Source organism: Meles meles, unplaced genomic scaffold (assembly GCF_922984935.1).
Source record: "Meles meles unplaced genomic scaffold, mMelMel3.1 paternal haplotype, whole genome shotgun sequence".
In the NCBI taxonomy this organism is placed as follows: Eukaryota; Metazoa; Chordata; class Mammalia; order Carnivora; family Mustelidae; genus Meles; species Meles meles.
The window spans coordinates 949,784-962,659 of record NW_025721613.1 but is presented as its reverse complement, the minus strand read 5'-3'; the positions used below and the strand labels follow the sequence as shown (position 1 = coordinate 962,659).

At 37.9% G+C, this 12,876-nt stretch overlaps 1 pseudogene; it reads left to right on the top strand.

The window, feature by feature from the left end:
• Positions 1-11,666: 11,666 nt before the first annotated feature.
• Positions 11,667-12,583, top strand: LOC123936600 (annotated as a pseudogene).
• Positions 12,584-12,876: the final 293 nt, after the last annotated feature.

The window sequence follows — 12,876 nt, the reverse complement described above, 5'->3', positions numbered from 1 at the left end:
ACTCCTTAATTTCTCTTTCTTCTGTCTTTTTGTTGGTGTACAGAAATGCAACTGGTTTCTGTGCATTGATTTAATATCCTGACACTTTACTGAATTCCTGTACAAGTTCTAACAGCTATAAGATACCTAGGAATAAACCTAACCAAAGAGGCTAAGAATCTATATGCAGAAAACTATAAAGTACTCATGAAAGAAATTGAGGAAGACACAAAGAAATGGAAAAATGTTCCATGATCCTGGATTGGAAGAATAAATATTGTGAAAATGTCCATGCTACCTAAAGCAATCTGCACATTTAAGGCAATCCCTATCAAAATACCATCCATTTTTTCCAAAGAAATGGAACAAATAATCCTCAAATTTATATGGAACCAGAAAAGACCTCAAATAGCCAAAGGAATATTGAAAAAGAAAGCCAAAGTTGGTGGCATCACAATTCCGGACTTCAAGCTCTATTACAAAGCTGTCATCATCAAGACAGCATGGTACTGGCACAAAAACAGACATATAGATCAATGGAACAGAATAGAGAGCCCAGAAATCGACCCTCAACTCTAGGGTCAACTAATCTTCGACAAAGCAGGAAAGAATGTCCAATGGAAAAAAGACAGCCTCTTCAATAAATGGTGCTGGGAAAATTGGACAGCCACATGCAGAAAAATGAAATTGGACCATTTCCTTACACCACACACGAAAATAGACTCCAAATGGATGAAGGACCTCAATGTGAGAAAGGAATCCATCCAAATCCTTGAGGAGAATGCAGGCAGCAACCTCTTCGACCTCAGCCGCAGCAACATCTTCCTAGGAACAACGGCAAAGGCAAGGGAAGCAAGGGCAAAAATGAACTGTTGGGATTTCATCAAGATCAAAAGCTTTTGCACAGCAAAGGAAACAGTTAACAAAACCAAAGACAACTGACAGAATGGGAGAAGATATTTGCAAACGACATATCAGATAAAGGACTAGTATCCAAATTCTATAAGGAACTTAGTAAACTGAACACCCAAAGAACAAACAATCCAATCAAGAAATGGGCAGAGGACATGAACAGACATTTCTGCAAAGAAGACATCCAGATGGCCAATAGACACATGAAAAAGTGCTCCACATCACTCGGCATCAGGGAAATAGAAATCAAAACCACAATGAGATATCACCTCACACCAGTCAGAATGGCTAAAATGAACAAGTCAGGAAATGACAGATGCTGGCGAGGATGCGGAGAAAGGGGAACCCTCCTCCACTGTTGGTGGGAATGCAAGCTGGTGCAACCACTCTGGAAAACAGCATGGAGGTTCCTCAAAATATTGAAAATAGAACTACCCTATGACCCAGCAATTGCACTACTGGGTATTTACCCTAAAGATACAAACGTAGTGATCCGAAGGGGCACGTGCACCCGAATGTTTATAGCAGCAATGTCGATAATAGCTAAACTATGGAAAGAACCTAGATGTCCATCAACAGATGAATGGATAAAGAAGAGGTGGTATATATACACAATGGAATACTATGCAGTCATCAAAAGAAATGAAATTTTGCCATTTGCAATTACGTGGATGGAACTAGAGGGTATCATGCTTAGTGAAATAAGTCAATCAGAGAAAGACAACCATCATATGATCTCCCTGATATGAGGACATGGAGATGCAACATGGGGGGTTAGGGAGATAGGAGAAGAATAAATGGCACTCAATGGGATTGGGAGGGAGACAAATCATCAGTGACTCTTAATCTCACAAAACAAACTGAGGGTTTCTGGGGGGAGGGGGTGTTGGGATAGGGGGAGTGGGGTCATTGACATTGGGGAGGGTATGTTCTGTGGTGAGTGCTGTGAAGTGTGCAAACCTGGCGATCCACAGACCTGTACCCCTGGGGATAAAAATACATTATATGTTTATAAAAAATAAGAAATAAATAAAAAATTAAAAAAATTAATGACAATTGATATGTCTCATCATCTAGAAGAAAAGAATATTTTATGTGAATATCTTTTTCTTTAGTTTCATAGGCATGACTTGGTGAAAGAATTCTTCACAGTCTAAAACACACACTTCAAATGGTTGCTTAGTCTGCTGAGTCCTCTGAGGTCAAAAGAAATTATAGTGACTTCATGAGTTTAATTCAACTTACATTTAAAAAAGAAAACATGGGATTAGTCTCAAACATATTATTTAAGGAAATACATTTCATTTTGATGATTATGTAGATTGAATTCTCTTATGCTTCTGATTTGTGCATAACTCAGTTGGGACTATTTCAGAGATAGCTTTACAATTAATATATTTCTTTTTTTTTAAAGATTTTATTTATTTATTTGACAGATAGAGATCACAAGTAGGGAGAGAGGCAGGCAGAGAGAGAGAGAGAGGAGGAAGCAGGCTCCCTGCCAAGCAGAGAGCCCAATGCGGGGCTCAATCCCAGGACCCTGGGATCATGACCTGAGTGAAAGGCAGAGGCTTTAACCCACTGAGCCACCCAGGTGCCCCACAATTAACATATTTCTTAAATGATCTATAAAAAGAGCATGGGTGTAAGTATTTGAGATTTTTTTGGTCATATTAAATTTGAATCATCACAGGTTTACAAGGACAATGGGTGTGGAAGTCATCTTGCCATAGTGTTATAGGATCTGAGTTTGATAGCAATATATACCTCCTTCTTAAAAAAGCATAACCTTGGAATAACCTTGTGTTCTTAATTGGGCTAGTGAACATGTATATTATTTCTTATTTAAATCTTAATATTTTACATTATGGTTATCACTAATTTTTACCCCAAAATATTTTTGAAATGATAAATGTGTGTAATATAGGTAAAGGATTTCAGAAAATAAAAATACATGGTGAGAATTTTATGCAGTTCTATTACAATAAAGTATTAAGTAAGTTGTATGGTTTCAAACAAGTCCTGGTTTTTATTAATAATATCATTCTGATATTTACTTTATCACTGCCTAGTATTATGAAGTAGGGAGCAGAGTTTCTATATGCTTGGCTTTAATTCTTACTCATTTCTTTAGTTTCTATCTGCTGACATGATTTATCTGAGAATTTTAATTAAACAAATGGACATTAAATATTTTAATAAAGTAGAATTTAATATTCAGGGAACATTGGAGAACGGTATGGAAATACATGTCAGGAGAGATAAAGATCAGAAGTTATAATGATATTAACTACAAATATGCTTCTATGTTTGATAAAGATGTTTAGTTATGAACTTTTAATTTTCCGTTTATGGATCTCATATTTCGTTCTCAAATATTTTATGATGTATCTAATATTAATATTGAAACTTTACACTTTCTAAAGGTTCTGATTTGGATCAAACACACTTTGTTTATTTATTTATTATTCATTAATGTATTCATTCCCCAGTGCCTTTGTCCTGATAGCTCTGGGATGATTCAAAGTCAATGTAATGCCAAATAAATCTCAAATGTGTACATCTATATGATATTTCCAGAAATCCTTTACATAATATCTGCACGACTCAGGCAGGTCAGAACTATCTGAAGTAAAATACACGGGCATATAAGAAAAAATACATATAATTCAGTCTGCATAATCATTGATATAAAACACTTTCATTAAAATATAGTTTCTGAGACTACTGGAAGGTTTTACTTGTAAACATGAATACATGGATCAAGGCACTGCAATTATCTTCTAACTCATTTCAGTGGAATCAGTAGGCTAAACACTTATTTGATGGCTCAGAGTTTTTTACTGTGAATGATAGTTCTTTGCCATCACCATGCCATGTCTGAGAGTGGGAAGAAAAAAAAAAAAAACAGATCTAACCTTGAAAGCAATTTTCCCACTAGATCCACAGACACATAAATTGTATTTCACCAGGACCGGGGCAGCTCAGTAAGTTAAATGCCTGCTTTCGGGTCAGGCCATGATCCCAAGACCCTGGCATTGATCCCCAAGTCTGGCTCTCTGCTCAGTGGGGAGTCAGCTTCTCCCTCCCCCTCTGCTCTCCACACCCACCCCTCATGCTCGCTCTCACTCTCTCATAAATAAATGAATAAAATCTTAAATAAAATAGAACTGGGTTGCACTACGACAACTATTGAAGGGTTTGAGCAATGAAGGGCATGCCTCCGTTCCGAATCCACCTTCATTTATGAAGAAGGGTAATCAGGAAAAGAGAATAATAACAGTAAAAACAACACCAAAAGGAAGTATTTTTTAAATTTTTTTATTTGTTTATTTACAGCATAACAGTGTTCATTGTTTTGGCATAACACCCAGTGCTCCATGCAGTACGTGCCCTCGCTATTACCCACCACCTGGTTCCTCAACCTCCCACCCCTCCCCCCGCCCCTTCAAAACCCTCTGGTTGTTTTTCAGAGTCCATAGTCTCTCATGGTTCATCTCCCCTTCCAGTTTCCCTCAACTCCCTCTCCTCTCCATCTCCCCATGTCCTCCGTGTTATTTGTTATGCTCCACAAATAAGTGAAACCATATGATACTTGACTCTCTCTGCTTGACTTACTTCGCTCAGCATAATCTCCTCCAGTCCCGTCCATGTTGCTACAAAAGCTGGGTATTCATCCTTTCTGATGGAGGCATAATACTCCATCGTGTATATGTACCACATCTTCCTTATCCATTCATCCGTTGAAGGGCATCTTGGTTCTTTCCACAGTTTGGCGACCGTAGCCATTGCTGCAATAAACATCGGGGTACAGATGGCCCTTCTTTTCACTACATCTGTACCTTTGGGGTAAATACCCATCAGTGCAATTGCAGGGTCATAGGGAAGCTCTATTCTTAATTTCTTCAGGAGTCTCCACACTGTTCTCCAAAGTGGCTGCACTAACTTGCATTCCCACAAACAGTGGAAGAGGGTTCCCCTTTCTCCACATCCTCTCCAACACACGTTGTTTCCTGTCTTGCTAATTTTGGCCATTCTAACTGGTGTCAGGTGGTATCTCAATGTGGTTTTAATTTGAATCTCCCTGATGGCTAGTGATGATGAACATTTTTTCACGTGTCTGATAGTCATTTGTATGTCTTCATTGGAGAAGTGTCTGTTCATATCTTCTGCCCATTTTTTGATATGATTATCTGTTTTGTGTGTGTTGAGTTTGAGAAGTTCTTTATAGATCCTGGATATCAACCTTTTGTCTGTACTGTCATTTGCAAATATCAAAAAGAAGTATTTTTTGGGTGTTCTGTGCCAGGCAATATTGTGAATTGCTTGCCTACACTTATTAATTTAATTATCCAAAATCATCCTCAGCTCTATGTACCATCACCATTCACAATAGAAAAGTGGGAGCAAACCTCAGAAAAAAAGAAAACAAACAATTCTGATTATCCTATTTATGTTGGTAAGCCATTCTTCCTTAGTCCCATTCCATCAGCACATTCCACTTTGACTCTCTTGCTAAATGTTGGAAAACGGAGGACACACACCCATTTTTATAACACGGGAAGGTTTTGTTTTGTCTGTTTTGTTTTGTTTTCTTTTGAGCCAGACTCTGAGCTTTTCATAACAATCCTAAGTAGTTTACATTTGTTACTTATAATACATTTAAAATAGTTTTTGTGAACAATATCAAGTTCAAATAAAAAAAAACAAATACCATCATTACTAAAAGTATTTGATCTAAATTTAGATGTTGAATTATCTTTTTTATTGTGTTATGTTAGTCACCATACAATACATCATTAGTCTTTATTTTTTTTAAGACTTTATTTATTTGTTTGACGGACAGAGAGAGAGAGAGAGAGATCACAAGTAGGCAGAGAGCAAGCAGAGGGGGAGGGGGAAGCAGCCTCCCTGCTTAGCAGAGAGCTCAATGCAGGGCTTAATCCCAGGACCCTGAGATCATCACTTGAGCCTAAGGCAGAGGTTTAACCCAGTGAGCACCAGGTGCCCCACATCATCAGTTTCCGATGTAGTGTTCAATGAGTCATTGTTTGTGTATAGCACCTATTGCTCCATGCAATATGTGCCCTCCTTTTTTTTTTTTTTTTTAGATTTATTTATTTGACAGACAGAGATTACAAGTAGGCAGAGAGGCAGGCAGAGAGAGAGAGAGGAGGAAGCAGGCTCCCAGCCAAGCAGAGAGCCCGATGCGGGGCTCGATCCCAGGACCCTGGGATCATGACCTGAGCTGAAGGCAGAGGCTTTAACCTGCTGAGCCACCCAGGCGCCCCCAATATGTGCCCTCCTTAATAGCCACCACTAGACTCACCCACCCTCCCACCCTCCTCCCTTCTAACACTCTGAGTTTGTCTTTTGGAGGGGGATAGGAACCATGAGAGACTGTGGACTCCAGGAATGATCTTAAAGGTAGTAAAGACATCAGCTTTAGGGACGTTGGCTTGTACAGACCCTTCCAAAGATCCTATCTTAACTGAACGTTGTATTTTTTTTTTCTTAAAGAAAGCACCAAAGACTGTCCATTTCAGGATTCTGAAATTATAGTTTTGTCCCATGATAGTCTTAAGTTATTTCCAGCAATGACTAACCTTGATGTAAGTGTTGATGACTTATGGGATTCAAACTTTATTTAAAAGCTGAGATCTGAATTACATAATTCCTTTTTGTCCCCTCTGAGGACAAGCAGGTGTGATTTATTGCTGACATTTTCTTTGGGGAGAAAGCCTTTTCACAACTAAGTCATTTTATAGGAAAGTAAGAGTCACTAAATTTTTTTTTCCATTTTATTTATTTTTTCAGCGTAACAGTATTCATTCTTTTTGCACAACACCCATTGCTCCATGCAAAACGTGCCCTCCCCATTACCCACCACCTGTTCCCCCAACCTCCCACCCCTGACCCTTCAAAACCCTCAGGTTGTTTTTCAGAGTCCATAGTCTCTTACGGTTCGCCTCCCCTTCCAAATTTTTTTTTTAATAAACATATAATGTATTTTTATCCCAGGGGTACAGGTCTGTGAATACAATAAAGTGTTTTATAAGTTCTATGTTTTCAGATGAGTCCTGGTTATTATTAATACTTTCATTTTGATATTTACCTTCTCACTGCCTAATAATATTTAAGGAGATGACATAGTTTCTATACGTTAGGCTTTCATTCCTACTCATTTCTTTATTTTCTATCTGTGGATATGATTATCTGACACTTTTGAATTAAAAAATGGATATTAAATATTTTAATAAAGTAGAATTTAAAATTCAGGGGAAGTTGGGGGATGATAATGTGGGAATATGTGTCAGCTGTGATAAAAATTAGAAGAGGTTTTATTATGATGAAAATAACTACAAATATAATTGCTTATTAGTTAAATTTGTTTTGGTGTAAGTGTTCAACTTTCAGTTTATGGATCTCCTATTTAATTTGTTCTTAAATCTTCCATGATGATTCTAAATTTTAATATTGGTACTTCTTTCTTACCAAAATTTCTGGTTTTGGATTACACATACTTAATATAGTATTGTTCTTAGAAGTGTTTAAGATAGTGCTATCCGTAATTACTTTGCTCATATTGGATTTCCAAGCCATTGCTTAATACACCAGTGGTATATTGTAATTATATTTATTTAGGATTGAGAATTGTAAGTTTTAAATTAGTGAACATAATATCATACAAGCTGTCATTCCTCAATGTTTACTTTTTATTAAAGGGAATTGAGCCACTCATTAGGAATTTTAACTGTATGTAGAAAAATATCCTGGAAGTTGTAGTAGGATTCTGGGAGTAATGTTTTTTTTTTTCTTTTGGGGAAAGAAGATGCATGATATATTTTACGTGCCTCTAATTGCAACTCCAACTTTGGCACACATTCCTCATCTATCAGGAGAAATATTTTCTTGATGTATAACACATTAAATGTTGCATAGCTTAAAATTAACTTCTTCATATTTATGGAAATGTTTTTACAGCATTCAATGTTTTTAGTATTTAGCATAGTATTATTTTTTGGAAACAGAACTGGCAAAAAACCTGATTAGAAAATATGTATATGTTTTACAAAGGCCTAAGTATTCTGTAATTATTGAAATGTTTTGTATTCATACTTTATTACTGCTGTTATAGACTAAAGTTGAGTGATTTAACATTGGGGAGAACTTCTTACAGCATTCAATGGTTCACGTGCATACCACAGTATTATCCTTGGATTCAGAGATGGAAGGAAGCTGGAATAAAGAACTCTTTTTATGCTTAACAAATGGCCTAAGCATTCTGTACTTTTCCAAAAGAAAGTAAGACGAGGAAACATGTATTTTTCAAACTGGACAGAAATTTAAATTACTTTTAGGATGCCCATAAAAACACTGGGAAATTGGCCACAAATTGGACAATCTGGAAGAAATGGATGCATTCCTAGAGACATATAAACTACCACAACTGAACCAGGAAGAAATAGAAAACCTGAACAGGCCCATAACCAGTAAGGAGATTGAAACAGTCATCAAAAATCTCCAAACAAACAAAAGCCCAGGGCCAGACGGCTTCCCAGGGGAATTCTACCAAACATTTAAAGAAGAACTCATTCCTATTCTCCTGAAACTGTTCCAAAAAATAGAAATGGAAGGAAAACTTCCAAACTCATTTTATGAGGCCAGCATCACCTTGATCCCAAAACCAGACAAGGATCCCACCAAAAAAGAGAACTACAGACCAATATCCTTGATGAACACAGACGCAAAAATTCTCGCCAAAATACTAGCCAATAGGATTCAACAGTACATTAAAAGGATTATTCACCACGATCAAGTGGGATTTATTCCAGGGCTGCAGGGTTGGTTCAACATCCGCAAATCAATCAATGTGATAGAACACATTAATAAAAGAAAGAACAAGAACCATATGATACTCTCAATAGATGCTGAAAAAGCATTTGACAAAGTACAGCATCCCTTCCTGATCAAAACTCTTCAAAGTGTAGGGATAGAGGGCACATACCTCAATATTATCAAAGCCATCTATGAAAAACCCACCGCAAATATCATTCTCAATGGAGAAAAACTGAAAGCTTTTCCGTTAAGGTCAGGAACACGGCAGGGATGTCCATTATCACCACTGCTATTCAACATAGTACTAGAAGTCCTAGCCTCAGCAATCAGACAACAAAAAGAAATTAAAGGCATCCAAATTGGTAAAGAAGAAGTCAAACTATCACTCTTCACAGATGATATGATACTATATGTGGAAAACCCAAAAGACTCCACTCCAAAACTGCTAGAACTTGTTCAGGAATTCAGTAAAGTGTCAGGATATAAAATCAATGCACAGAAATCAGTTGCATTTCTGTACACCAACAACAAGACTGAAGAAAGAGAAATTAAGGAGTCAATCCCATTTACAATTGTACCCAAAACTATAAGATACCTAGGAATAAACCTAACCAAAGAGACTAAGAATCTATACACAGAAAATTATAAAGTACTCATGAAAGAAATTGAGGAAGACACAAAAAAATGGAAAAATGTTCCATGCTCCTGGATTGGAAGAATAAATATTGTGAAAATGTCTATGCTACCTAAAGCAATCTACACATTTAATGCAATCCCTATCAAAATACCATCCATTTTTTTCAAAGAAATGGAACAAATAATCCTAAAATTTATATGGAACCAGAAAAGACCTCGAATAGCCAAAGGAATATTGAAGAACAAAGCCAAAGTTGGTGGCATTACAATTCCGGACTTCAAGCTCTATTACAAAGCTGTCATCATCAAGACAGCATGGTACTGGCACAAAAACAGACACATAGATCAGTGGAACAGAATAGAGAGCCCAGAAATCGACCCTCAGCTCTATGGTCAACTAATCTTCGACAAAGCAGGAAAGAATGTCCAATGGAAAAAAGACAGCCTCTTCAATAAATGGTGCTGGGAAAATTGGACAGCCACATGCAGAAAAATGAAATTGGACCACTTCCTTACACCACACACAAAAATAGACTCCAAATGGATGAAGGACCTCAATGTGAGAAAGGAATCCATCCAAATCCTTGAGGAGAATGCAGGCAGCAACCTCTTCGACCTCAGCCGTAGCAACATCTTCCTAGGAACAACGGCAAAGGCAAGGGAAGCAAGGGCAAAAATGAACTGTTGGGATTTCATCAAGATCAAAAGCTTTTGCACAGCAAAGGAAACAGTTAACAAAACCAAAAGACAACTGACAGAATGGGAGAAGATATTTGCAAACGACATATCAGATAAAGGGCTAGTATCCAAAATCTATAAGGAACTTAGCAAACTCAACACCCAAAGAACAAACAATCCAATCAAGAAATGGGCAGAGGACATGAACAGACATTTCTGCAAAGAAGACATCCAGATGGCCAACAGACACATGAAAAAGTGCTCCACGTCACTCGGCATCAGGGAAATACAAATCAAAACCACAATGAGATATCACCTCACACCAGTCAGAATGGCTAAAATTAACAAGTCAGGAAATGACAGATGCTGGCGAGGATGTGGAGAAAGGGGAACCCTCCTCCACTGTTGGTGGGAATGCAAGCTGGTGCAACCACTCTGGAAAACAGCATGGAGGTTCCTCAAAATGTTGAAAATAGAACTACCCTATGACCCAGCAATTGCACTACTGGGTATTTACCCTAAAGATACAAACATAGTGATCCGAAGGGGCACGTGTACCCGAATGTTTATAGCAGCAATGTCTACAATAGCCAGACTATGGAAAGAACCTAGATGTCCATCAACAGATGAATGGATAAAGAAGATGTGGTATATATACACAATGGAATACTATGCAGCCATCAAAAGAAATGAAATCTTGCCATTTGTGACGACGTGGATGGAACTAGAGCGTATCATGCTTAGTGAAATAAGTCAATCGGAGAAAGACAACTATCATATGATCTCCCTGATATGAGGACATGGAGAAGCAACATGGGGGGGTAGGAGATAGGAGAAGAATAAATGAAACAAGATGGGATTGGGAGGGAGACAAACCATAAATGACTCTTAATCTCACAAAACAAACTGGGGGTTGCTGCGGGGAGGTGGGATTGGGGGAGGGGGAGCGGGCTATGGACATTGGGGAGGGGAAGCGAACCATAAGAGACTATGGACTCTGAAAAACAACCTGAGGGTTTTGAAGGGTCAGGGGTGGGAGGTTGGGGCAACCTGAGGGTTTTGAAGGGTCAGGGGTGGGAGGTTGGGGGAACAGGTGGTGGGTAATGGAGAGGGCACGTTTTGCATGGAGCACTGGGTGTTGTGCAAAAAGAATGAATACTGTTACGCTGAAAAAATAAATAAAATGAAACTCAAAAAAAAATAAAAAATAAAAAAAATAAAAACAAAAACAAAAAAACAAAAAAAAAAAACCACTGGGAAATTGATTGGGATTAATTCATCTAGTGATCAAAAGAGAAAAAAAAAGTGAAGGCTAAGGGAAATTGAGCAACCTTACATTCTCTAAAATGTGCCCTGTGTGTAACGATTTTGACTAAACTCTGATTTTGACTAAACTCTGATCATACAGGACTTACTCTCTGAAAGTTACTGTAATAAGATAATTTGTTTTCCCCTCATCTAAGGAAGAAAATAGAAGTGGCGTACGGTCTTGAAATTTCATTTGGCTGAGAAAATGCTATGGAGGCAATAAAAGCATGTAGTAATAATCACTTTCTTTTTCCTTAAAGGATTTTCATGGAATCTCGGGATATGATCTGTTCTGATGTGTTTCAGTTTAAACTATGAAGACGGGAAACCAATGTGTAGAAACAGATTTTATACTTTCTGGTCTTTTCCAATATGGTCAAATGGACACTTTCCTCTTTGTTGCCATTGTAACCCTCTTTTCAGTGGCTCTGGTGGGGAATATCATACTGGTCCTTCTCATTCAGTTGGACATCATACTCCACACTCCAATGTCCTACTCAGTCAGCTCTCCTTTATTGACATGATGTACATCTCCACCACCGTGCCCAAGATGACCACTGACTTCCTGACAAAGAGTAAGATCATTACATTTTTAGGTTGTGAAATTCAAGCATTTGTATTCTTGACACTTGGTGGAACTGAAGCCCTTCTCCTTGGTTTCATGTCCTATGATTGATATGTAGCCATCTGTCACCCTTTACACTATCCTGTACTTATGAGCAAGAATATCTGTTGGTTCATGGTCACATGCACATGGGGCAGTAGCTCTATCAATGCTTTAGTGCATACGTTGTATGCTTTTCAACTTCCATTTTGTAGGTCTCGAATTGTTAACCACCTTTTCTGTGAAGTTCCATCTCTGGTACCACTGGTGTGTCAGGATACTTCCCAGTATGAGCATACAATCCTCCTAAGTGGGTTTATCATTCTGCTGCTACCATTCATGGCCATTCTAGCTTCCTATGTCCGTATACTTACTGTGGTGTTCCAGGTGAGCTCAGGTAAAGGACAGACAAAAGCTATCTCCACTTGTTCCTCTCACCTAATTGTGGCAAGCCTATTTTATATGACTACCCTCTCCACCTATGCAAGGCCACACTCCTTGCATTCTCCAGAACAGGATAAGGCAGTGGCAGTGTTTTACACCATCATCACACCTCTTCTGAATCCATTCATCTACAGCCTGAGAAATAAAGAGGTTACTGGTGCCCTGAAAAGACTGTTGGCATAATTGATATTTGTACAGGATATGTCACTTTAGGAACCCCTTATTGATTGAGATTGACCAATATAGATCACTTTACCTAGAATACTGTTTGGAATATGTTAATCTAAAGGATATTTATGCAATAAATTGATAAATATATTGATTCTTGCTCATTTCAGGATGGCTTAATCATAGTTATTGAAGCTACATGCTTTTCCAAATTGAAACCTCGAAAAAATGGTGTTATTGTCAACAGTATTTGGCTTCTGGGAATACATTTCAACTGTTAACTCAATGTTTGCATCTTGAATCATGTA